This window comes from Myxine glutinosa, chromosome 14 (assembly GCF_964187855.1).
Source record: "Myxine glutinosa chromosome 14, kmMyxGlut1.1, whole genome shotgun sequence".
In the NCBI taxonomy this organism is placed as follows: domain Eukaryota; kingdom Metazoa; phylum Chordata; class Myxini; order Myxiniformes; family Myxinidae; genus Myxine; species Myxine glutinosa.
The window spans coordinates 59206185-59232555 of NC_136274.1; the positions used below are offsets into that span (position 1 = coordinate 59206185).

Consider the following 26371-nt stretch of genomic DNA (forward strand, 5'->3'; position numbering starts at 1 on the left):
CGAGTCTAAAAGTAAAACCATCGATAAAAATGAAATCGTATGGTGAGTTAGATTGGAGATAAAGGCGTGAGAGAGACTCAATGGCCTTGAAGTTACAGGCCTTTGAGAATTCATTTCGTTCTATAAACGGCAACTTTCATCGGATTTTCTTCCCGTTTTTTTTCAACCGAGTCTAAAACTATGTTAGCGACTGTGAAAAATGAAATGATTTATCGAATTTGATTTGAAATAAAACTGGGGGAGAGCAAGACACCACGGGCCTACAAAACAGGACTCAAAGCTATGCGAGTTAATAAAATGGTGGATATTTGTTTATAGCCACTCCCAGAATGAGTGGAGCTATGGGTGGAGCTACTCTGCAAACCGAGTAAGCCACACCCCGGACAGACACCCAACAGATAGACAGACAGACAGACAGAATCATCTACGGCTATTATAATATAGATATCATGAAACATTTACATTTTGTAGTCCATTGTATAATTTAAATAAACATAAATGCAAATTTTGCATGTGGAAAAAGTAAGTACACCCTTGGCTCGAATAGGTGGTATTGCCCCCTTTGGCAGAAACAACCTCAAGTAGGCATTTCTTATAAATGTCTACCAGTCTCTGACATCGACTTGGAGAAATTTTTGCCCACTCCTCCATGCAGAATTATTTCAGCTGTGCGATGTTTGAGGGGTTTCTTGCATGCACAGCTCATTTCAAATCCCCCCACAACATCTCGATGGGATTTAAATCCGGGCTTTGACTTGGCCATTCCAGAACCTCCATTTCTTTCTTTTCAGCCATTCCTTGGTGGATTTACTGGTATGTTTAGTGTCATTGTCATGTTGCAAGGTCCACCTTCGGTTGAGGTTCAACTTACCGACAGATGGCCTCACATTATCCTCAAGCACCCTCTGGTACAATGAAGAATTCATCGTGGATTCTATGATGGGGAGCTGCCCAGGCCCTGATGCAGCAAAGCTGCCCCAAACCATAATATTCCACCACCATGCTTTACAGTTGGTATCAGGTTCTTGTGGTCAAATGCTGTCTTTGGTTTTCGCCAAACATGTCTTCTGGTACTGTGGCCAAATAGCTCTACCTTTGACTCATCTGTCCAGAGCACATTGTTCCAGGAGTGCTGGTCTTTGCCTAGGTGTTCATTGGCAAACTTTAGTCTTGCCCAGATGTTCTTTCTGGACAGCAAAGGTTTCCTCCTGGCACACCTCCCATGTAGATCAAATTTGTGCAGCCTTTTTCTAATGGTAGACTCGTGCACTTTGACATCAACAGTGGCAAGAGCTACAATCCGAGCGAGGTGTGAGGCAGGAGCACCAGCCCAGAGGGGAGAGCAGTATTCCATTGAGAAAAAGCACCGAGAAGGGTCTTAAGGGTTCGAAGGGTTTAGAAGGTATGTGTCAACTCCAAATAGTAGTTACAATTAATGCAGTGGCCGAGGGTGGTCTTCGATGCGTTTTGATGTGCCCGAAGTTTCTCTTCATTTTCTTTTATAGCATATTTAGAGGTAATAAAAAAAATCGAGGGTAAAATTTTCCTACACCGGTAAGAAGGCAGGAATCAATTAAATAGGCAAAGCCCCTTTTTCGCATCAACCAAAGTAATGATGTTTTAAAATATTTTTTACAACCTCATTATGCATATTGTTGCAGTTGTGAGAATAAAGATAACCGCCCCCCCCCCCCCTCTTAGTTAGTTGCACCACAACATGTAGCCTCGCTTAGTTTAGTTATTTCCTATTAAAAGTAACCATAGTCTCCTTTCCTGTGTTAGTATGCGTTGGAGCAAGTCAGTAAGTGTAGGCTTCTTTGCTCATTGGGCTGGAATGCCATGTGTTCTTTTGGGCTGGAATGCCATGTGTTATTTTGGGCTGGAATGCCCTGTGTTCTTTTGGCCTGGAACAAGTCTGGAAGGACCGATGGAGGAGCTGCAGGGGAGTGGCCGTTAAGCAGCAGGCAGCCAATGAAAGCTCAAGGGGTGTGGCTAACAACAACAGCAGCCAGAGGAGGGGCTTGGAACATTCGGGTAAGACTCTGGGGAGGGGCTATAAAACCCTGCCCCGGACCCCCCGAGCGAGAGTTGAGTTGAGTTACAGCCCCGGTGCGATCCTGAGCGAGAGAGTCGAGTGTGACCTGTGTGATCGAGTCGAGTCGAGAGTCTAGAGAAAGCATGAACTCTCCCTGTGCCCTGCGCTCTGCTGCCTATTAATAGCGCTTGCGAGGACGGTCTCTCACAGGGCCACGACGCCAACGATCTCCTTGCCTGAGCTCCCTGCATGTGCCGCGAACATCCCAGGGACACGCCGAACGAGCTGACCGGGGCGAACGGCGCCAACGACCGCACTTGGAGCGCGTCATTCTTCTTCATTCCTTTCCCCGCGTGAGTGAGTGGGCCCTTGTCCAGGGATTAAGTTAAGGCTTTATATACATCTATATATATATATGCCCTGTGAGAGACCGTCCTCGCAAGCGCTATTAATAGGCAGCAGAGCGCAGGGCACAGGGAGAGTTCATGCTTTCTCTAGACTCTCGACTCGACTCGATCACACAGGTCACACTCGACTCTCTCGCTCAGGATCGCACCGGGGCTGTAACTCAACTCAACAGGTATCTGCTCTGTGTCTCTTTAGCCTGATCATTGTATAAATTGTATAATAAACCTGTGTTCTTTCGCATCCAGTTGGCCGTTCCCGTCATTTTCCACCATTGGCTTCGCACTGTACGAATAAAACCGCTCGATCGGGTTCAATAAGAATTAACGGCACAAGTCACATGACACGCAAACCGCTCGGGCGTATCAGACCAACGTGACTCGTGCGAGGTCCAGTCCCCGTTCTCGTGGCGGTGTGTGTATCGAAGGTACGTGGGGATTCGACCCGATACCCTTCCGCACGCTCGCTACGGGGGTGATGGCTGGAATTGCTCCGCAATCCGCACCACGTGTGTAAAGTGGGTCGCGGCCTCGTGGACTCGAAGGCCCGAGAGGGAAGAGGGTTTAACCCCCCTCTGTACGTCGACGGGCTCGAGATCCGCAACAATATCAAATGGAAGCTTATGATTCATAGAATTCAAATATTACAAGTTTTCTATCAAAAAGACGTTTGTGTGTTCGAAAAATGTATGTATTCATGATTTTTTTGTTTGGTTTGAGCAGCATATATCTCACAGACACCATTAAGTGGGTTTGATTTGGTTTATCTCTTGATATTTTCTTTTTAGCAGCATGTCCTAATTGGTGTTGGAATATTTTTTTAGATCTGTTGCTGATTTTGTTGCAGAATGCCGACTTAAATGTTATTAAGTAACACAAAATAGGTTGTACTCATTAAGTTTTTTTCAGATTTTGAATGCTAGCTATACTAATAATGTGCATGATTATATCTATCTATCTATCGAAGGCATCGACACAGGTGCAGCAGCGACTACTGCTCCCTGTCCGGCCATCTGTTCCATAATGATGATCAGTTGCCACAAACTTCGATTTTGAGCCAATGGTTGTGTCCACCAGTGACGCTATTTGTCTGGCCCTGCAATCTGCCTTGATGGAGTCCATCCACCTTTTTGGTGGCCTTACTCTTGGTCGGATGCCATTTACTCTTCCTTCTATGAGGATTTTTGGTAGTCTGCTCTGGGGCAAAAACGATACATAGCAGGATATCTCAAAAAGTTATGGATGGATTTGGACGAAACTTGGTGGACAGGTTGTGTGTATGACAAGGAAGAATCAATCAAATTTTGATGAAGATTCGTATCCGGCTTGGAGAATTTTTTTAGTGATTCTTCACCATTGAGTGATATGGCCATCCAGGTGGAGGTATGCTCTCTACTGAGTGCCGTTATATTTACCCTGCGCTCGCGAAGCGAAAAGCAGGGTTAATCATTCGGTACATACGTACGTGTCAGCGTTTCAGTAAAGTAAAGTGTGTGCCGTGTCAGCATTTTAAAAATTCATTTTCTCGGCAACCGTTGGTCTGATTGACATGAAATTTCAACCACTAGCAACGGTACCCGCCCTATGGGCGGGGCTTCATGGTTATTGGGGCACTCCGCCACTGGTAGTTTGTCGGCCAGGTGAGGCCGTAGGTAGGCTCTGGGAGCCGGTTAGGATAGTGTGTGAGTGGGGCCCGAGGATCCCAGGGGAGGACACGGGTTGCCCGATGCCAAGGTGGGCATAGAGGGGGTAAGTGCCAGGGAGGGCCTTCCCCGGTTAGGTAGTCGCAGGAGCAGGCAAGCTCGGGAGGCAGCTTCAGTGGCGGATGTGCGCAGGTAAGTAGACCTGCTGGTAGAGCCACACGACCCAGCCCCAAAATTGTGTGAGGGCACAGTGAGAAAATTCATGGGGTGAGACCCAAATTTGGAGGGCACCACAGTGTGGGCAATGGGAATTCAGGTTCTTAAAACCACATAGTTGAAAGAGGCCGATTGGCAGGGTACGACGCTAGGTAGTTTAGATGAGTAAATGCTATTAGTGTAGTTAGGATGAGAGAATCCCTTCGCACCATCCACATCCAGTCACTGAGGAGGACGAGCTTCACACCATAAGGCTCTGTAAGCTGTTTGGACAGTGAGACGCATCATGACGTGAGTGAGAAGTTGCTTTGTTCCATCCCTTCCTTCCTGGGAGGGATTTGGAGACGAATTTGGCATCGAGGGGGATATGTGAGACAAGACGGAGATACGGATTGTAAATACAAGGGGGGCTAGGGTATTGTAGCCAACAGTGGGGGGTACGGACGGCTAGGGATGAGCTTGCTCCGCTCATTCTTCCGTGTCCCTCGCACCGCACCAGGCATGGTGGTGCCTGGTCACCTTGTTTTTTTGCGTGCCACTGTGTCCTTTCCGTTTGCTTGTTGCACTCTGTCTTCCCTCCCCGCCCCAGGACCATTTTGGAGGCCGAACTGTGCAGCATTCCTTTTGCTGCACCCTTGCTACACCTGTGCAGCCGACCTGTGCAGCACTTTGCTGCCAAACCCATTTTGCTGCACCCTTTTCACACTTATGGACCAAAAGCCTTGTGGCCTCGCACCTCTGCTGTGCCGCATCTTGCTGCAACTTACCTTGCACCTTCGGACCACTTGTTGAGTGGCACTGATGCCACGCAGTTGGACCACATGAGAGTGGCCATGGGGGAAAATAATAAAAAGCCATTGTGTGCTCTTGTGTGCCAGGAAGGAAGATGAAAGACTTAGATGGCCCTGATGCTTCATATGGCCTGTATGCCGGTCAGGGCCAGCCGGTTTTGTTAGCCGCACACTGAAGATGCAAGACGCAAGCAGCAAGTGCCACATTGAGTGTTGTTTCTCTCACCTCCAATTCTCTTTTTCAAAGTGTAGGTCCTGGGTCATAGTATTGTAAATAAAGTAAGTTCTGTGCATGTAAATATAAGAATGTGCCCACCGGCTATGTGTGTGTGTAGTTTACAAAATTCCGGAAATACTGGGATAGTTGTGGGTGTGAGTCTGTCAGCATAGCTGCTCAACGCATTAGGGGGGTGGGGGGGGGGGGCATATCTAGTGTTAAAAATGTCGCACACATGGGTCAGAATAAATGTTAGGGGGATTACACCTATGTGTCACATTTAAAAGTAATGGTAAATTTGCATGCCAGGCTCTACCGGTCGTTCCACTGTTGGGGTCGACTCAGGACGAGTCTGGTGAGAGAGGGGGATAGTGTTGCGGTTTTCAGAATAAAGGATAACCCCCCTCGTAGGTAGTTGCACCACAACATGTATAGTAAGGGCATTTTATGAGATATTTCACAAATCTGTTAACTAAATTGTTACCAAAAAATTTCTTCACCAATATGTTTGTAAAGGTGTGTAATAACATGTGTTAAAATGTTGAAGTTCAACTCCCGTGGGAAATCCAGAAAAAAAGCTGTTGAATTCGGGTACCGAAAAATTATTTTCGAGAATTTTTATTTTTTTTAATCGGCCCTTAAGTAACTTATGAGGGGTCAAATAAGGGTTTTTCATGATTCTGAGTTGATTGTTAACATTTATATTTTCACTTTTACATTTACACACAAAGTAGCTTTTATTTCACATACATATATAATACTCAAGAGTTATTTCTCATTCACAATGTCAGAAGTTTCAACAGTCATTGTCTATGTCTTCTTCAGACTCAACAACATCATGACTGCAGTTTCTGCATGTAATGCCATTACAGACTCCACAGGCCGAGATGCACGTGACCCCATTCTTCTTGCAGCTGCATCGCCGGTTGCTGCAATCTCCATGACAATTACAGCTCGTGAACTGCAATAGCTCCTCAGGAGCCGTGGGGTCCAGTGTTGGAACTGGCTCATACCCATGCACACCTATTGTCCATCCATAGTCACTGGGGTTCAGAGACATGCTCTGTAGAAGGATCCAGTCCCGGGTCTGCAGGTAGGCACGGAGTGAATGTTGTGCAGCTGCACCCTCTGTTGGAGGTAGAGTCTCTGGTTTGATCACTCCTGCCGCTGCCTTCCTTGAGAACATGTTGTACCGAATTTCACCCAATGTAGTATCTCGTCCATGGTAAATGTACTTGAAAATCGCAGTACCAGCCTGAATCACTGTTTCCTTGGTGGCTTCTGTGTCAAGGAAGATGTCGATGTACTCAGCCGCGTCCCCTTCGCAAAACCTAAAAAAAAGCACCAGGTCTATGTCAAGTAAAGTATAATGTAAAACAGAAATAAAATTAATCCAACAAACTATATTGTTTAAATCTATATTGTCTCCAACAAACTGAGTGACTGCATTGTTTGTTTCCCCAACCTCCATAAAGACCACCTGATCATTACTTGACAATTCACTTTCACTGGCTGGCACTTTGGCTGTCATCACTGATTGATCCTCAAGCGCAGCATCAACCGCAACCTCATCATTGATCTGTTCATCGGTTTCCTCCACAATGGTGTCAAGAGTGCCAGAAGTATCTGGAACATCATCTCCACTCCTACTATTAAGGAAGCAGTATTTGTAGTTTTGTGTCTCCGTGTAAAACTCAGTGTATCCCAGCCGGTGGAACTTGTTGAGCATCCATTTTGACCCAAATCTATGATCAAGTTGTATGGCAAGCCCCATTTGGTGTGGCAATACTCCAGACCGAGGTCGACAGGCCTTAATAAAATTCTGCCCCCAAACGGCAACTCTTTCGTCTGTCTTGACAATCGGTCTCAAGAACATCTGAAGGCTTGCAGGAACAAGTGTCAGCTGACTATCGATGTCAGTCATACTGTGTGTGGTGGGGTATGACTTTGGACCTAAATCAATCAAGGCAATATCATTGGATATGAACTTGAGTGCCGTCTTTATGATCTGAGTCTTCTCATCTCCATGGTCAAGATTAGCATGATGCGCTCGCAGAATATTGTCGGTGCCATCTTTGAGACAGAGTACATCTGCCCTTCTTTCCTGTGTTGTGAAATACAAGGTGTCTTCGTATTTCTCTAGAAGTTTTATCTTTAGCCAATGCTTTGAATAAGAAAGGCTCTTCTCTGGTGACTGATCAAACTCCTGCAGCTTTTCATGGACTTGGTCCATGTTCATTACCCCATGCTCTAATTCTGAGTCTAACCATTCGCAGAATTCAATAAAAACTGCCTCTCGCTCCTCATCAATACTCCTCTGTCCTCTCTTCCTTTTTCCTTCCTCATCAGTCTTGGACAAACTGTCACCTCTCGCAAACATAAGTTTGCATCGCAAATGGTACAGTGTTTCTTCTGCTACCAAGTCGTTGATCCCTTCCAGGCGTCTCGTGACTTCAGTGCCCCAGTCATCCCCGCGACTCCGTGCTGTCTTCAGCAAGCTTGCCTTCAGTGTATCTGCAGTCAAATTATCTGGCACTCTGTATTTCTTTCTAGCTTGTGCTGGATTATTTTTGTAGAGCTGGGCTGGTTGGTTGCAAAGAATGCATACATCCTTATACAGGAGGTCAACTGACTGTGATCTTCTAGAACTGCAGCCAGTTGATGAACTGAACTCACAAGTAGTGCGTCTTCTCTTCAACTTTGATGACTCTTTCTCTGCCTTTGATGCTTGAGCTGACTTCTTGGTGGTTGCAACAAAGTTGTTGTACAGATCATTCTTACACTTCTGGGGGTACCTCAGTTTTCCTTCCTTTTGAGCCTCCTTCATACGTTCCACAACAGTAACATTTTCGACAGTTTCTGCTTGTTTCAATAAAGTTGAGTATCCCTTTGGAGTTGCCTGTATGAGCCTTTCAGCTGGTGTATCCGAGCGTGCACAGATGAAGCAATTGAGCACAGGTGGAGTAACGTCTTCATCCATATTGCTAGACTCCATGTCCTGTAAAGTAGAAAATGAGATATATTTAGAAATTATTTTTCCACAAAGGAGTGTCTGTGGTGAAATATAAATGTTAACAATCAACTCAGAATCATGAAAAACCCTTATTTGACCCCACATAAGTTACTTAAGGGCCGATTAAAAAAATAAAAATTCTCGAAAATAATTTTTCGGTACCCGAATTCAACAGCTTTTTTTCTGGGTTTCCCACGGGAGTTGACCTTCAACATTTTAACACATGTTATTACACACCTTTACAAACATATTGGTGAAGACATTTTTTGGTAACAATTTAGTTAACAGATTTTCATATGTTTCCCTTACTAGTAGCCTCGCTTAGTTCAGTTATTTCTTAGTAAATGTTAAGCATAGTCTCCTTTCCTGTGTTAGTATGCGTTGAGCAGGCCAGTAAGTGTAGGCATCGATTGGGCTAGAATGCCATGTGCTAGGCCTGGAACAAGTCTGGAAGGCCCAAGGGAGGAGCTGCAGGGGGAGTACCCGGTATGCGGCGAGCAGCCAATCAGAGCTCAAGGGGAGTGGCTAACAACAGCAGCCAGAGGAGGGGCTTGGAACATTCGGGTAAGACTCTGGGGTGGGGCTATAAAACCCTGCCACGGGCCCCCCGCCCCAGCCAGTCGGAGTCCCAGAGAGCGTCGAAGTCGGAGTGAGTCTCAGTTGCCGAGTGACCCAGTCAGAGTAAGAGTGCCCCAGTCGTCGACAGAGATCGAGAGAGAGTGAGAGGTGTGGTTGAGAGTCAAAGTGAGAGTGAGAGTAAGAAGTCATAGTGTCGGAGAGTCAGAGCCCCAGTCAGAGTTTCTGTCCAAGAGGTCTGTGAACGAACGCTCTCTGCCCCCAGCTTTCTCTGTGCACGAACTCTCCCTGTGCCCTGCGCTCTGCGGCTTGTTAATCGCGCTTGTGAGGACGATCCCTCCCGGGGCCACAGACGCACGATCTCCCTGCCTGAGCTCCCCGCACACGTGCCGCGAACACTTCGAAGGCCACGCCCGGCGAGCTGTCCGGAGCGAACGGCACCAGGACGCGCTTGGTGCGCATACTAATCCTTCCTCATTTCCTCTGCGTGAGTGAGTGGGCCCTTGTCCGGGGACTAAGTAAGATTGACTAAGTATCTGCTCTGTGTCTCTTCTCTTTACCCTGATCACTGTATAAATTGTAAATAAACCTTTGTTCTTCCTTCCATTTGACCGTGCACGTCATTTCACACCATTGGCCTAGCATCGCAGGAATAAAACCGCTCAATCAGGTTCAATAGGAATTAACGGCACGAGTCACGTGACACGCAAACCGCTTGGCATATCCGATTAGCGTGGCTTGTGCGAGGTCCAGTCCACGTTCTCGTGGCGGCGTGTGTACCGAAGGTACGTGGGGATTCGACCCAATACCCTTCCGCACGCTCGCTACGGGAGTGGCGGCTCGGCCTCGTGGACTCAACGCTCGAAGGGGGAAAAGGGTTTAACCCCCCTCTGTATGTCGACGGGCTCGAGAGGTCCGCAACAATATATATATATATATATATATATATATATATATATATATATATATATATATATATATACACATATATATATATATATATGTAATGATGTGTATATATATATATATATATATATATATATATATATATATATATATATATATATATATATATATATATACATATATATATATATATATATATATGGCATTTAATGCCATATATATATATATGTATATATACATACAGACTTGGCATTTAATATGGAATATTTTTTTGTGGGGGTGAACTTACTTTTCAAGATGACTTAGAACCAAAAGTTCATTGGAATTATGTTGAAATTATTCTAGATTTTGTTAATGTGACCTTTAAAAGAAACAAAAACCACATATGACATTTCGAAGCAAATAAATTGATCTTTGAAAGTGATGTAAACTGATATCGAACTCAATTCACGGACAGTACTGTGTTAAACTTCTGTACGTTTTCCAGAAGTATCTCTTTATTTTGCACATTAGCCAAAAAAAATTTCAACAAAAACAAAAGCTAAATTATGACTGGGATTACGGACAGTAAAATTACAGTTCAGTACTTCGTGTAACCCCCACGAGCATTCAGGAGAGCACGTACACATCGAGGCATGCTGTTCACGAGATTTGCCAAGGTTTGGACAGGAATCGCTTGCCATGCAGTGACAATAGTCTGCTGCAATTCATGCACAGAGGTTGGCTGCAGGTCCAAGTTGTTGATTTGACGCGTTAATTCTGCCCACAAGTTCTCTATCGGATTCATATCCGGGGACATGGCAGGCCACTCCATATGCTCTACACCACGGTCAGCAAGAAAGTGTTGGATCATGCGAGCATGATGAGGCCGTGCATTGTCATCTTGGAAGACAAAGTTTCCTCGAAAGACTGCACGAGCAAATGGAAGCAATTTTTCTTCCAGAATGACCCTGTACTTGAACTGGTTCAGGTTTCCATTCAGAACAACCAGGTCAGTTCTGCCCCCTGCATGAAAAGCAGCCCAAACGGTCACCCCACCACCTCCAGCTTGGACTCTTGGCACTACACAATCTTCGTTGTGGGCTTCATGCACTTGTCTGCGCACTCAGACGCGGCCATCTTGACGATAGACCAGAAATCAAGACTTGTCACTGAAGGTCACGTGATTCCAGTGTCCTGGCTGCCATTGACGGTGCTCTCTGGCCCACTGCAATCGGCGCTGGCTGTGTTGTCTGGTCAAGCGTGGCTTTCTCAGGGGATGCCTGGCACGATAGCCTGCTTGAACCAGTCGTTGGTTGACTAGCCTTCTGGATACAGGCACATTTGTCAGTTGCTGCCACTCAGCCCTAAGCCGATTAGCTGACTTGGTACGGCCATTGCAGACTAACCGGTACAGCTGGCGATCATCTCTCCTTGTGGTTCTGCTTGGACGTCCTGGCCTCGGTATTGGAGTAGCGACACCCCTTTGAGCATTTCGTTTCAGGATCTTTGACACCTGACCTTGAGTGATGTCATACTGCCGAGCAATAGCACGCTGTTTCATGCCAGAATTTCGTAAAGCCACCACTCCATGACGAACAGCATTGTCAAGTTGACGGACCATCTCCAGAGGAAGCGGCAATAACTTTTGTAGACGTGCAGCAGTTGTTTTCCACTAAATCAGAATGCAACAACCCTTATATACCGGATTGTGAAGCCAATCGTCAAATGTACCTGTCCTTACATTTTGTCACGCCACCTGTGATATAATCCTGTTATTGACTTCGTGCTGCGAAAGACAATCAGTGACATGGTTTTTTCAACAAAGACATCACCGAAGGGTAAAAGAAACTCACCAGATTGATATACTGAGTTCAGAAAGTAAACCCAAGTCAAGAAAAAAGAAATATTCCATATTAAATGCCAAGTCTGTATATATATATTGTTACAGACGCGGGTTTTAGATGTTATATTGACCGAGCGGTGGTGTATTTAACCGCGTCCGAACAGTTACTCCCCGATTAAAACCCGATTCCACCCGACGTTGACCAGATCGCCCCACAGATATTCAATCGGGAAATCTCTAAAGCGACCGAAAGAGAAGGAAAAAGAAGAAGAAGAAGAATATGGAGGAAGAACAGATTTTATTATACACACACAAGCAATGGATGGAAGAAGCAGTAACACAGCGAATCGTTAACTTACACTATTCATTTTTACTTAGCCCCAAGACAACGAGTAGGACAGGACGTTCACACTTACACAGGGGATATTGCAGGCAGGTAGGGCTTGAGATGGATTGCTTGAGAGGGAGGCAAAGTCGGGAGGCCGCAGCTCACAATTCCTCGCGGTTTTGGCGGGAAACCCTCCGTCGTGTATCCGCTGCGGTAGACGTCACGCGCTGGTTCGGCACACCTGCTCCTCTTCTTGGGGTGGAGCCGTCTCCCTCCTTTCAGCGTGTCTCTCCAAAGCTGGTTTCCTTGCCGAGTACCTCTCCTCTTTGGCTTGGAGCGTTTCGCATCTCACCGCTTCTCTTGGTGCAGCCTCTTTGCTCATCTCCCAGGGTCATCTCATAAAGCAGTCCCTTACAGTCGCTTTTATCACCTCGGGCGAAATCAAGCCGCCGGCTCCGAGGGCACGCCTACCGGGTCGCTCACCGCGGTGTTGATTGGCTGTTAGGACTGGTTCACTCCTTCCCTCTTATGACGAGGTGGAGACACGCCTTTCTTCCCCAAACCTACCTCGTGGCCAATGGTGGTTTGAAGAAAACCGCCCAAAATGCGGAAGGCAATTGGAAGGGAGGTTTTGGGGAAATTGGAAGGGCCTACGCTTATTTTGTTTGATACAATGCAAAGTCAATCTAGTGGGAAACACATATTTAGCCTACATGGAATAAGGAAATACACTATTTAAAAGATATATCGTGACCTGCGTGTAAGTTTCATGGAATTAACTAGGACGCCGACTGCGACCATTATTTACATTAACAGGGTGTTACCGTACTTTTGTAACGTTCACATTGTAACGTTTCCACATTCGTTACACTGCACCCTCCTTTCTTCAGGCCCGTCCTCGGGCCTATTAAACTTTAACTTAGTGTGACACGTAGGTGTAATTCCCTCTACAATTAACCTGACCCTGAGTGTGACAATCTTAAAACACAAATAAGTATGTCCCCCTATTGCATTGCATCCTGTCTAACAGACTCAAGCCCACAGCTAACCGAATTACGGAATTATTCTCAAACTATACATTTACGGTGGGGAGCATTATTTACAATGACGTGATTTCTTATTTACAACGCAACCCAGGACCTGTGTTTTTTTTCTTTTTTCTTTTTAGGGAACAAGAGAAAGAAATTCCTGTTGGGAGGGAGGAGACAGCACGCATTGCATCGATGCACCAGTACCAATACCACCAAAGCACCCAAAAGCACCAAAAGCACCACAAAGCACCAAAAACACCACTCGGTGCGCAGTCACCATGGTTCATAATAAACACAACAAAACAACTGGTGGTGGTCTTCTCTTTCTCTGCTGGGCCAATGTTCTTCCCGACATCTTCTGGCTTCATGCGGCCTATTTGGACATAAAAAAAAGCACAACTTGTGTCCATTTTTATTTAGGGCCTCAGGGGCCAACTAAGGGTGGTCCACCTGTTTGGCATAGGTGCCACCTTACCGAGGTCCGCAAGCAAGATTCCCTGGCCACTATGGCCGGTCTCCAACAGAGGTGCCCTGCCCCAGAACCTGGGGTCCATCAAGTGGTACTTGGCCGCAGAACAGCGGTCCATACAGTGGTACATCAACGCAATGCATGCTGGTTCTGGGAATCTCGGGCGCACAATGGCCACCTCACGCACGCTCCCCTCGGCACCCAATGGCGCACAGGTCATGTGGGAAACAAAAGAAAGACAATTGAGCGAGGGGTAAGGTCACAAGGGTACACGTCAATAAGGCAATGCAAGGTGAAATGCGTACGGAGGGCGAAGTGAGAAAGCTCGTCCCTACCGTACGTCACCCCCCCGGTCACCTACCCTACCCTTGCCCTTGCCCTTACCCCATATGTACAAAATCTACACATTACCAATTCGTCACTACTGTCACGTCTTCCCCATATTTCCCCTATACCAAATTCGTCACCACAATCCCTCTACTTCAAAATTTGCCATCACCAATTCATCATCAATCCTCATAAGGAGGGAGAGATGGAATTACGCACAATGTCGCACCCACGTCATGATGCGTCTCACAATCCAAACATTTGCATCATAAAAAATAATCAAAACATGGCATGGTGTGGAGTACCTGTCACCTCAGGTGAGTGGATGCAGATGGTGCGAGGAGATCCTTCATCCTAACTATCCTCTAAATGACTTTAACACACTTTACACTACCCGGGGTCTCTCCCTGCCAATCCATTGGCCAACTTACACTATGGGTTCTAAAAACCAATTCCCATTGACCAAACTGTGGTGCTTTTCAATTTGGGGTCTCACTCCCCCGATTCATCTCCCGGTGCCCTCGCACAATTTCTGGGCTGCGACGTCTAGCTCTCCCAACAGGTCTACCCACCTGCACACCTCCACCACTGTAGTTGCCACCCGAGCTTACCTAGCTCCTCACCCTAACCTAACTAACTGGGGACAGCCCATCTCCTGGCTCTGTCACCCCATGGTGCCCTCTGGCACTGGGCTACCCGGGTCCGTCCTCCGGATCCTCGGGCCCCATCCACAACAACTACTACCGGCTCCCAGAGCCCACCTGCGGCCTCACCTGGCCGACATCCTCACAGTGGTGGAGTGCCCAAACCAACTACACACACTAACAGGCTACACGCCCAGCCATTTCCACAACACTAATGCACCCATCCACATACCATTCTGCCACCCGCACCACAGATGCCAATATCCAACCACAATTTACCTGTACCCTCTACCTAACACTTACACTACCCGCCCCGGGTATCCGTGATGGGGGTCCACTCTTCCCCCATTCACACCTTCGCACCATCCACTCCACTCCACAATTTCCACCATTCTCACTCCACGACCATCCATTCCAATACTCCAGATATTCCACACTACCATTTATTCCACACAGCCACATACACCTATTGTTGCACACCTGTGCCCTCACACCTGGTGCCACCTGCACCCTCCTTTCTTCCTGGACCATTTGGTCAACACAACACGCAATCACCACTACTCCCTCATACACTGCTCCACACACCTGTTCAGTTGCACACCTGTGCAATCACACCTGTTCCATTCTCACCTGTTCAATCCTCACACACACGGCATCATCTCAGCTAACTACTCCCCTCTGAAACTTGCGCTTCCCAGTCGTCCCTTTAAACTATTGCGCTCCCACGTCATTATAATCCACACTAATCTACCTGCGTCCCCACTACAGGTATCAGTCACTAACTAAACTTAACGTTACCTAATGTCATCTTCGCTAGATCCCTACAATTATCCAAGCCCTCCCTGGCTCGGTTGTCATAGCCACCCCATAAACTATTGCGCATTTGCCCCCACTCTGTGAGGGATGGTGGATTTGCCATCCCACCACATCGGGGGTCTCTCACTATCAATTTTGTTCGTCCAGATTCCAACCAATTCAAAAATTTTCCATTTACTGCCAATTCTACTCACTTTTCTAAATTTCGTTTTAAATCACTATCACTATCACCCTCACCCGTCTACTTATTACATCCTCTCGGTGCGCCAATTCACGTCAACAGCCCGGCTTCGTACAGCCGAGCAATGAACGCGGATTCTTTTGTGCCGGCGGCTGGATGCGTCCCGCATTCGGGGCAGGGGCGGGGGCTTACCCGGGCCGAGATCCCACGCACCACCTCGGCGTGGAGCCATCCAATGTCCCGATCTCGACCTGCCGGCACCTCTCAACAAAACGTGGTCGCCATAACGACCCTTCCTATCCAGCTGCCCACTCCGCCTAGTGGAGCCCGGCCGCGGCCGTTCCACGTGAGGCCCAGCGTGGATCGCGCACGGCGGTCCTTTCGAACCCGCCGTGGCTCGGATCCCCGCTGGTTCTCACGGCACGCGAAGCCCGGCACGCACCGAGGGCCCGATTCGGCTATAAGTCGCCCTAACCGCTAAACCGGTTACCGTCGACGCTTCACCTGGACGCTTACATGCATACGCTACCCCTTTCTTGCTCATACATGCAGCTGTTCCCATTCTCCTCGTACCTTTCCTTACACACCTCGGTACACTCATTCCGCTCGCCGACTTGGTCACACACCTGACCACCGAACACTTTGGCACACATTCGTTGGTCGCACACCTCACCAACACACCTCTTCGCGCCCCCTCCTCGGTCACTTCCTCTGTGACAATCACAGGTGTGCTCTCATTCGCACACCCAACCACGTGCCTCACTACCAACTCAAATGTGCCTTCCCACACACGCTCTACCATTCCAGGTGTGCATCCTTCCATTCCAGGTGTATATCCTCGCTCACCTGTCACAACCAACTCACGCTCCGTTTCACTCTCACTACTCTCACCTCCACTCTTGACAGCGCACTCACCCTTACTCTCGACGGCACACTCTTTCCTCATGCACCCGTCCGTTACACACCTTTCTCGCGCACACCCTCCCGTTACATCCTCTGTAACACTCACCACAGGCGTACACTTCCTCGTTACATCCTCTGTAACACTCACCACAGGTGTACACTCTCTCGTTACATCCTCTGTAACACTCACCACAGGTGTACACTCTCTCGTTACTTCCTCCGTAACACTCACCACACCGCGCTTCCATGTACCCCCTCGCACACGCGCTTCGACCAACTCACTCTTGACGGCACACTCACTCCTCGGCGTGCACTTTTTCCTCACACACCCCATGGTCGGACATTCTCGCACACCTCTTTTTTTCGCACACCTGACCTGTCACACACTTCACCAACGGCCTTTCACGAACACCCGGATCCAAACCAATCCCCAAGCCGACTGAAGCTTTCCTCACATCATATACATTGCCACTCACCTCCGTACTTCGTCTCCGCACCTCCTTTGCCACCTGCAAACTTTTTATTTGGTTAGTGAGCACCTTATCATGATTTGAACACAGACCTTGTACATATTCCATTACCTCCTCCTGGATTTCTCTCTTAGTTTCTGTCCGTCCCTTCTTAATTTCACTCACCTCTTCTTCCACTTCCTCTAATTTTTGTTTAACCTCTTTTATTTCTCGGTGCGTCTCCTCAAGTTCGTCCTCTAGGGCTACCGTGACCGTCTCTATGTGCATCCTCACCTGCCGGTCCTTTGTCTCCATTATCTCTGTCACCTCGTCCACCCTCATTGTCAGTTCCTCACGTACCATCTGACATTGCTTCTGTGTCGCTATTAATTCGTTTTTAATTTCTTTTTGTGTCGCCTTTAACCCTCCGAGTACTGCAGTGTTCTTTTGAACCTGCTCCACTAATTTCGTTTGTCCCTCCGTCAGCTGTTCCACCTCCTCCGTCAGATCTTCTATTCCCCCTTGTAACTTAGCCGTATTATTTCTCACCTCTTTCTCCATACGCTTCTCACCTCGCTTTACCTCCTCGCGCAGCCCCGAAACCTCCTCACTTACCCCTCGTCGTATTTCCTCAATCTCTTTTGTAGATGCCACCCTCATCTGTCCCAATTCATCCCTCTGAGCATCCAGTTTGGTTTCTACCCCGATTTTTACCTCCTCTATCTGCTCTCCCATTTGTTTAATTTCTCGGGCGGATTGCTCCCCTATCTCCCGCAATTTGTCCTCCATCCTATTTTCTAACCCCATTAACCCATTTTTCACCCCCTCTAACTGATTCTCCTGGGCAGCCATTCTGTTTTCCACCCCCGTTAACCCATTCTTTACCTCTTTTATCCCGTTGTCTAACCCCTCAAAATTATTGTCGAACTTCCCAAATTTCTTGTCTAACTCCTCACCGGTACCCCTCGCTTCGTCCCTCATTACCCCCATTTGGCCCTCCAATCGCTCACCCTGAGCATCCATCCGGTTCCCCATTACCCCCATTTGGCCCTCCAATCGCTCACCCTGAGCATCCATCCGGTTCCCCATTACCCCTAATTGGTTTCCCATTACCCCCAATTGCTCACTCTGAGCCCTCATTTCCTCCCTCATTTTCTCGCTATTCTGGGCCATAAGGGCCTTCATTTGTATGAAAAAAAGGTCCAAATCTACCAGCGGCGCTACTACGGTCGCGGGCGTGGACGCCGTGGCCATGTGCGAGGCGCCATTTTGTGCGTCTGATACCCCCTCAACCGCCTCCTCATTGCTCTCCTCCTCCCTTTCTTTCCCTAAGTCCTGGGTTACCCCTAACCCGTCTATTTCCCCCACCGACATCCGATCGCCTTGATTGTCCATGGCGCGATCTCAAAATTCGGGTTTTATATTTTTGTAAAACAAAATCAAATTTCGCCGTTATAATTTCGAGCGCGTGAAACGCGCTCCGGATCGAATTCTACTTCCCAACACCAATTGTTACCCTAATGGTACAATTGGTGTTCCAAAATTTGGGCCTAACAAATTTAGTCCCAGGTCCGAATCCAACTCCTCGACACCAATTGTTACTCTAATAGTACAATTGGTGTTCCAAAATTTGGGCCTAACAAATTTAGTCCCAGGTCCGAATCCAACTCCTGACAACCAAATGTTACTGACGCGGCTTTTAGATGTTATATTGACCGAGCGGTGGTGTATTTAACCGCGTCCGAACAGTTACTCCCCGATTAAAACCCGATTCCACCCGACGTTGACCAGATCGCCACACAGATATTCAATCGGGAAATCTCTAAAGCGACCGAAAGAGAAGGAAAAAGAAGAAGAAGAAGAATACGGAGGAAGAACAGATTTTATTATACACACACAAGCAATGGATGGAAGAAGCAGTAACACAGCGAATCGTTAACTTACACTATTCATTTTTACTTAGCCCCAAGACAACGAGTAGGACAGGACGTTCACACTTACACAGGGGATATTGCAGGCAGGTAGGGCTTGAGATGGATTGCTTGAGAGGGAGGCAAAGTCGGGAGGCCGCAGCTCACAATTCCTCGCGGTTTTGGCGGGAAACCCTCCGTCGTGTATCCGCTGCGGTAGACGTCACGCGCTGGTTCGGCACACCTGCTCCTCTTCTTGGGGTGGAGCCGTCTCCCTCCTTTCAGCGCGTCTCTCCAAAGCTGGTTTCCTTGCCGAGTACCTCTCCTCTTTGGCTTGGAGCGTTTCGCATCTCACCGCTTCTCTTGGTGCAGCCTCTTTGCTCATCTCCCAGGGTCATCTCATAAAGCAGTCCCTTACAGTCGCTTTTATCACCTCGGGCGAAATCAAGCCGCCGGCTCCGAGGGCACGCCTACCGGGTCGCTCACCGCGGTGTTGATTGGCTGTTAGGACTGGTTCACTCCTTCCCTCTTATGACGAGGTGGAGACACGCCTTTCTTCCCCAAACCTACCTCGTGGCCAATGGTGGTTTGAAGAAAACCGCCCAAAATGCGGAAGGCAATTGGAAGGGAGGTTTTGGGGAAATTGGAAGGGCCTACGCTTATTTTGTTTGATACAATGCAAAGTCAATCTAGTGGGAAACACATATTTAGCCTACATGGAATAAGGAAATACACTATTTAAAAGATATATCGTGACCTGCGTGTAAGTTTCATGGAATTAACTAGGACGCCGACTGCGACCATTATTTACATTAACAGGGTGTTACCGTACTTTTGTAACGTTCACATTGTAACGTTTCCACATTCGTTACAATATATTGTTACGGACACGACTTATTAAGATGTTATGCTGGGCCGAGCGGAATGGTCGCCGTGTTCGCACAAGTTACCCGATTATACTCGAACGTTGGCCGAATCGCGCTACGCTAGATCAATGAAGGAAAGGACACAATGGCTGGGTTAAATGACACGACACCAGGGGTACAGTTCTCAAGACCTCCGGAGGAGGATATAATATGGGGTATGCAGAACGTTTAGATTACACGGGACAAGAGGTACAGCACAGAAAGGTGGGCACTTATACACGGTCTTATCCTAGCCCCGACAGACCACAGACAAACGGGACAAGACTGACTCACACAGGGATTGATGGCAAGGAGGGGCAGGTAGTCGATGGCTCAAGGTGCACCTTGGCTCAGGGGCAGAATCGACTCGGTCCGGTCCAGAGATGCGGGAGGTATCTCTCAGCGCTAGGAGGTGGCGTCCTTTCTTCTTCGTAGCTGAGGTGCATCTGACGTCACCTCCGGTAAGTGGCTGCGTATATCCAGCGGGGAGTGACACGCCCTCGGCTCGTTAGCTCCGCCCCAGATGGAATCGGTCCGCCGCTTCTTATTGGGTGCGGGGGGGTTACCGGGCTCCGCCCTTGACGAGGAGCTGACAGTGAGCCCCTGCGTGGTAACCCCGTCGGGGCACATGCTCAATGGCGGCTAACCAAGCCGGAGTGAGGACGCACACTCACCGCGCCGCCGCCGCGCCGCCGCCGCTATTGTTGTTGTTGGTGTTGTTGTTCCATGAGGAAGAGATGCGGGGAGGTATTGGGAGGTCCTAAACTTACTAATGGTGCCATACAATCACATTCTGGTGCAACGAAGAGTCAGAATTAATGGAAACGAGTCCTTAACTGACATAGACTAAGAATAACTAGCAAGATGTCCTATAGTTGTCTACGTGAGATGCGGTGAACCTGGGCACGACATTTAATGGGGGAAAAAGGGGAGGTCGGGGCTACAGAGTGTTGTTTACAGACAATGGGACTAGGGAATGGGGGATTGGGGATAGTTGGGGAGTATTGGGGAAATAGGGGAATATTTACAAGCGGATATGGATGGAGGCCAAATCCCATATCCGCAACATTGCACCCTTCTCTACCTCGGGGCGGCCCGACCCGATAAATTTTTACCTACGTTAGTGTGGCACTCAGATGTAGTTCCCTCTACTATTAACTCAACCCTGAGTGCGACAGTTTTACAGATGTTCACAAATGAGTAAATATGTCCCCCTGCGACGTTACACCCTTCTCCTCACCGAAACACACCCACAGGATAACCGAATCGCGGAAAGAATCCTCAAACTAAACATACAGCCGGTAGGGAGCATTATTTACAATTGATGCTACTTTATTTACAAGACTAACCCAGGACCTGTGATTGTTCTTTCTGGGGGGGAGACAGTCTGCTCTGCATCAATGCACCATTAAAGCACCCAAAAACACACCAAAGCACCCTCAAGCACCAATCGGTGCAGTCGCCATTGTTCATGAAAATAAAAACAACAACCCCTAACCCTGCAGGTGTCTCTTGCTCTTCGGCTCCCTCTGCTGGTTATTATTATTGTCTTCCAGTTGTTGTCTTTCTTTCATTTTCTTACTGGCGGCCTATTTGCAATAAAGTGTGCCCCATGTGTCCTTTTTATTTTCTTTATTTATGGCCCACAGGGCCGACTACGTGTGGTTCACCTGTGGGGCATCGGTGCCCTGTGGCCAAGGTCCGCCAGCAAGATTTCGGGCCCTCATGGCCGGTTCCAGCAGAGGGGCCATGCCCCAACCCATGGGGTCCATCAGTGGTGCTCGGCCACAGGCATGTGGTCCATAATGTGGTGCATCGATGCAGACAGCTGGTTCTGAGAGTGCCGGGCGCACAATGGCCGACTCACGCACGCTCCCCTCGGCACCCAATGGCGCACAGGTCATGTGGGAGACAAAAGGGGAAAGACAATGAGCGAGGGGTAAGGTCACAAGGGTACACATCAATAAGGCAATGCAAGGCGAAATGCGTACGGAGGGCGAAGTGAGAAAGCTCGTCCCTACCGTACGTCACCCCCCTGTCACCTACCCTACCCTTGCCCTTACCCCATATGTACAAAAATCTACACATTTACAAATTCGTCACTACTGTCACGTCTTCCCCATATTTCCCCTATACCAAATTCGTCTCCACAATCCCTCTATCCAAAATTTGCCATCACCAAATTCATCATCAATCCTCATAACGAGGAAGAGATGGAACAACAAAACACAATGTCACACCCACGTCGTGATGCGTCTCACATTCCAAACATCTGCACAATAAAATAACAAAACATGGCATGGTGTGGAGGTACGTCATCTCAGGTGAGTGCATGTAGATGGTGCGAGGAGACTTCAATCCTAACTATCCTCTAAATGACATTAACACACTTTACACTACCCGGGGTCTTTCCCTGCCAATCCATTGGCCAACTTACTCTATGGGTTCTAAAAACCAATTCCCATTGACCAAACTGTGGTGCCTCTCAATTTGGGGTCTCACTCCCCCGATTCATCTCCCGGTGCCTTCGCACAATTTCTGGGCTGTGACCTGTAGCTCTCCCAGCAGGTCTACCCACCTGCACACCTCCACCACTGCAGTTGCCTCCGAGCTTACCTGCTCCTTACCCTAACCTAACTACCTGGGGAAGGCCCTCTGGCGCTCTCCCCACTCGGTGCCCTCTCTGGCACTGGGCTACCCGGGTCCGTCCTCCGGATCCTCGGGCCCCACTGACACTAACGGCTCCCAGAGCCCACCTGCGGCCTCACCTGGCCGACATCCTCACAGTGGTGGAGTGCCCAACCAACTACACACACTAACAGGCTACACGCCCAGCCATTTCCACAACACTAATGCACCCATCCACAATACCATTCTGCAACCGCACCACAAATGCCAATATCCAACCACAATTTACCTATACCCTCTACCTAACACTTACACTACCCGCCCCGGGTACTCATGAAAGGGGTCCACTCTTCCCCCATCCACACCTTCGCACCATGCACACCACCCGTACCACTTACTCCAACTCTCTCCACACCACTCATTCTCTGCTCCATATATTCCACACACCTGTACTTGCACACCTGTGCTCTCACACCTGGTGCCACCTGCACCCTTCTCTCCCCAAGCGCATTCGCGCTGATCCACAACACTCACTACTCATCCACTGCTCCACACACCTGTCCAGTTCTCACACACACGGCATCATCTCATCTAACTACTCCCCTCTGAAACTCGCGCTTCCCAGTCGTCCCTTTAAACTATTGCGCTCCCTCGTCATTATAATCCACACTAATCTACCTGCGTCCCCACTACAGGTATCAAGTCTCCTACTTAAATCTTGTCACCTGATGTCATCTTCTAGGGCCCTATCAATATCCTAACCCACCCGGGCTAGTTTTCACTGCCATACACCCCATAAACTATAGCGCATTTGCCCCACCTTTGTGAGGGATGACAGAGTTGCCATCCCACCACATCGGGCATCTCCCACTACCAATTTTGCACATCAAATTTCAACAAATCAAAAATTTGCCAATCACTACTCATCATCTGCCAATCATTACTGCCAATCCTTTGCCAATCATCAAATTTTGTTTTTCTAATTTCGGGGCCAAAACACTATCCTCATCACCCGTCTACTTATTAGATCCTCTCGGTGCGCCGTGACATCATTAAACTCGGTTCGTAAAGCCGAGCAATGAATTCGGGTGGTTTGGTCGCCTGCAGGTTGAATCCGTCCGGCTTTCGGTTCAAGGGAGGTGGTTTGGTTGGACCGAGGCTCCACGCACCATCTCGGCGCGGCACCTTGCGGTCCCGGGCCCGATGGCTCAATCTCCCTCGGTCGGAACCCCGTCCCCACGAGGGGGCACCGTTCCGCTTCCTCCCACTCGCCCTCGAACCGGACCGGTCGCCTCGCCCGACAAAGCCCGGACTCGACCGTGCGGGGCGGGGCCAAGCCCGAATCGGCAACGACACTTCGAAGAGAAGCGACGCAGCATCGATCCGCGCCGGGCCCTGCATCCAACAAATCACACCGCGCCCCGAGTGCTCGCATCGGCTATCCGTCGCCCTAACCACTACCCCGGTTACCGTCGATGCTTTACTTGCATGCTCACAAGCATACGCTACCCCTTTCACCCTCACAAAACCTGGCGTTCCAACGCCGTCCGTACATTCCACCAACGCTCTCTCTGTTACACACCACACCTCTCGCGCACACTCTTGCGCACACTTCGGTCCACACCTCTCCTCCGTTACGTCCTCCGTAACACTCACCATGGGCGTGCACTCCGTATTGCTCTCACTCCCTGTGTCACACCCCGTACACACCGACGTGCATTCTCGCTCACACTCGGTTTCACTCCCACACTTTATAACACACCCACTCGCCGACGCACACTTTTTCCTCCCACGCATGCCATTTCCACTCACACGGGACCCTTCACCAACGCCCGGATGCCTCCTCGATCCCAAGCGCGCGAAAATTCTTTTGTCGCCAAACATCCTCTTACAAAATCTCCCAGCACAATACACAACAGCACGTCTCACCTTCGGGGTTCTTCTTCCTCCCTGCACCAAAACCTGCAAACTTCCATTTGGATTAGCGAGTACAGCATCAGGATGTGCATTTAGACTTTGAGCAATTTCCATTCCTTCCTCCGATTGTTGCTCTTTTAACTTTAAGTCCCCGGTCTCTCCAATTTCAACTATACCCATAATTTCTTTGTTCACCTCGACGACCGTTGGCTTTAATAAAACACCCTCTACCTCATCGGTCGCCGGCTTTTCCAAACCCCGTGTCGCGATTTCTACCCCCGTCATTGTACCCGTGCTTTCCTCCGCTTCGCTCAACCAGCGCTTTTCGACCCGCTTTACCTCCTCGTGCACCCCTGGGACCCTTTCGCCCAACTTGCGGTCTCTGTCCCTCTGCTCCCTTTTTTTTTTTTTTTTTTTTTTTTTTTTTTTTTTTTTTTTTTTTTTTTTTTTTTTTTTTTTTTTTTTTTTTTTTTTTTTTTTTGTATACAAGTTCGAGGCTCGTGAAAGAGCGAACATTAATCACACAGAAAGACAAACCGACACATAAAACATATAACATAGGGAGCGGTAGACAAGATGGGGAGAGAGGGGGAAGGACACAAACACAACATTTGAGAGCAGGGACCGAGAGACATGGAGACATCGAGAGATCTGAGAGAGGGCGAGGGCTTTGGGGGGGGGGGGGGGGCGTGGGAAGGGGGCAGTGGGAGAGGTATAAAACATATGGACCCTGCCAGGACTTACAGGAAAGAAGTTGGAATTTCAAACAAGGTGGATCTGGGGTGAATTAGCGGGGGTAGAAAAGATCAAGGTTTTGGATGGGGGAAGATAAGAGATGGTGGTGAACAGCTGTTTTAAAGACCTGGAGGGAGGAGTGGGATTGAAGGGAGTGAGGTAGTTTGTTCCAGAGGCGGGAGAAAAGAGGAATGAAAGAGTGAAGGTGAGCGGAGAGCCGAGATTTCGGCAGTTTAACCATCAGAGGGTTGCTGGCAGATCTTGTGCGACCTGTAGGAATATTTGGGGGACAGAGCACAGAGAGAGCTGGGGGTGCAAGGCCGGAGAGGAGTCGGTAGAAGACAGAAAGACCACCTACCTGCCTGCGGTGAGTGAGTGAAAGGCCCTCAGAGATAGCTTCATCGCGGGAGATTCCAATAATTCTGAAAGCTTTGGTTTCAACAGCGTGAAGCCGAGCTAGGTGTGAGGCAGGAGCACCGGCCCATAGGGGAGAACAGTATTCCATTGAGCTGCGGATGAAAGCCTTGTATGTGGTGAGGAGCTCAGGTGTGCCGAGGAAGGACTTCGCACGACGGAGGATGCCCAGTCGGCGACTGGCTTTGGAGGCCAGCTTGGAAATGTGGTTTTCCCAAGAAAGATCATGGCAGATAGTGAGACCCAAAATCTTGAGCGACAGAACTTCTTGGAGAGGATTGTTGAGAAAGTAGATGGGAGGGTTGTCCAGTCGATCTTTTCGGAGAGACATAGTAAGAGTGTGAGATTTGTCAGGATTGAAAGACATGTTCCACTTGTTTGACCAGTCTGTGATTTTGTCCAGGTCTTCAGAGAGTGAGGAGGCAGCAGACTGCCGATCTGAGGGAAGAGGAATGGAGCGGCAGAGAGTGGAGTCATCAGCAAAGAGATAGAGAGGATTTTCGAGAGAGTCAGAGAGATCATTGATGAAGACCAGAAAAAGCACGGGGCCCAGAACACTGCCTTGGGGAACTCCAGCCTGAACAGGAAGAGGAGATGAGAGAAACCCATTCAGGGCCACACATTGACGACGACTAGAGAGGAAGTCCGCCAGCCATGCGTGGAGATTTCCATGGATACCAAAGGAGGAGAGTTTGGTGAGCAGAGCGGGGTGCCAGACCGTGTCGAAGGCACGTGATATGTCGAGGGAGACAGCTCTAATTTCCTGTTTGGCATTGAGGACCTCCATCCATTGTTGAGACAGCAGAAGCAGCATGTCCAGAGTAGAGTGACCTGGTCTGAAACCAAATTGATGATCAGAGATCAAGCCATTGGAGAAGAGGAAAGATTTCATATCAGAAGCAATGATGGATTCCATGACTTTGCTGATAATTGGGAGAAGGCTGATTGGTCTGTAGTTGCTAGGATCTGTTTTTGCACCTTTTTTGTGCAAAGCGGTGATGTTGGCTGATTTCCAAGCAGATGGCAGTTGACCTTGAGCAAAAGAGAGGGTGAAGAGAACAGAGAGAGGGTGAGATAGAGCAGCAGAG

At 48.6% G+C, this 26371-nt stretch overlaps 1 long non-coding RNA gene across 1 annotated transcript in view; it reads left to right on the forward strand.

The window, feature by feature from the left end:
• Positions 1–13291, forward strand: part of LOC137439815 (uncharacterized) — a 28370-nt gene extending 15079 nt beyond the window's left edge. The window contains exon 2 of the long non-coding RNA XR_013621417.1: positions 13123–13291. This is a non-coding gene — a long non-coding RNA (uncharacterized LOC137439815). The remainder of the gene's footprint in view (positions 1–13122) is intronic.
• Positions 13292–26371: the final 13080 nt, after the last annotated feature.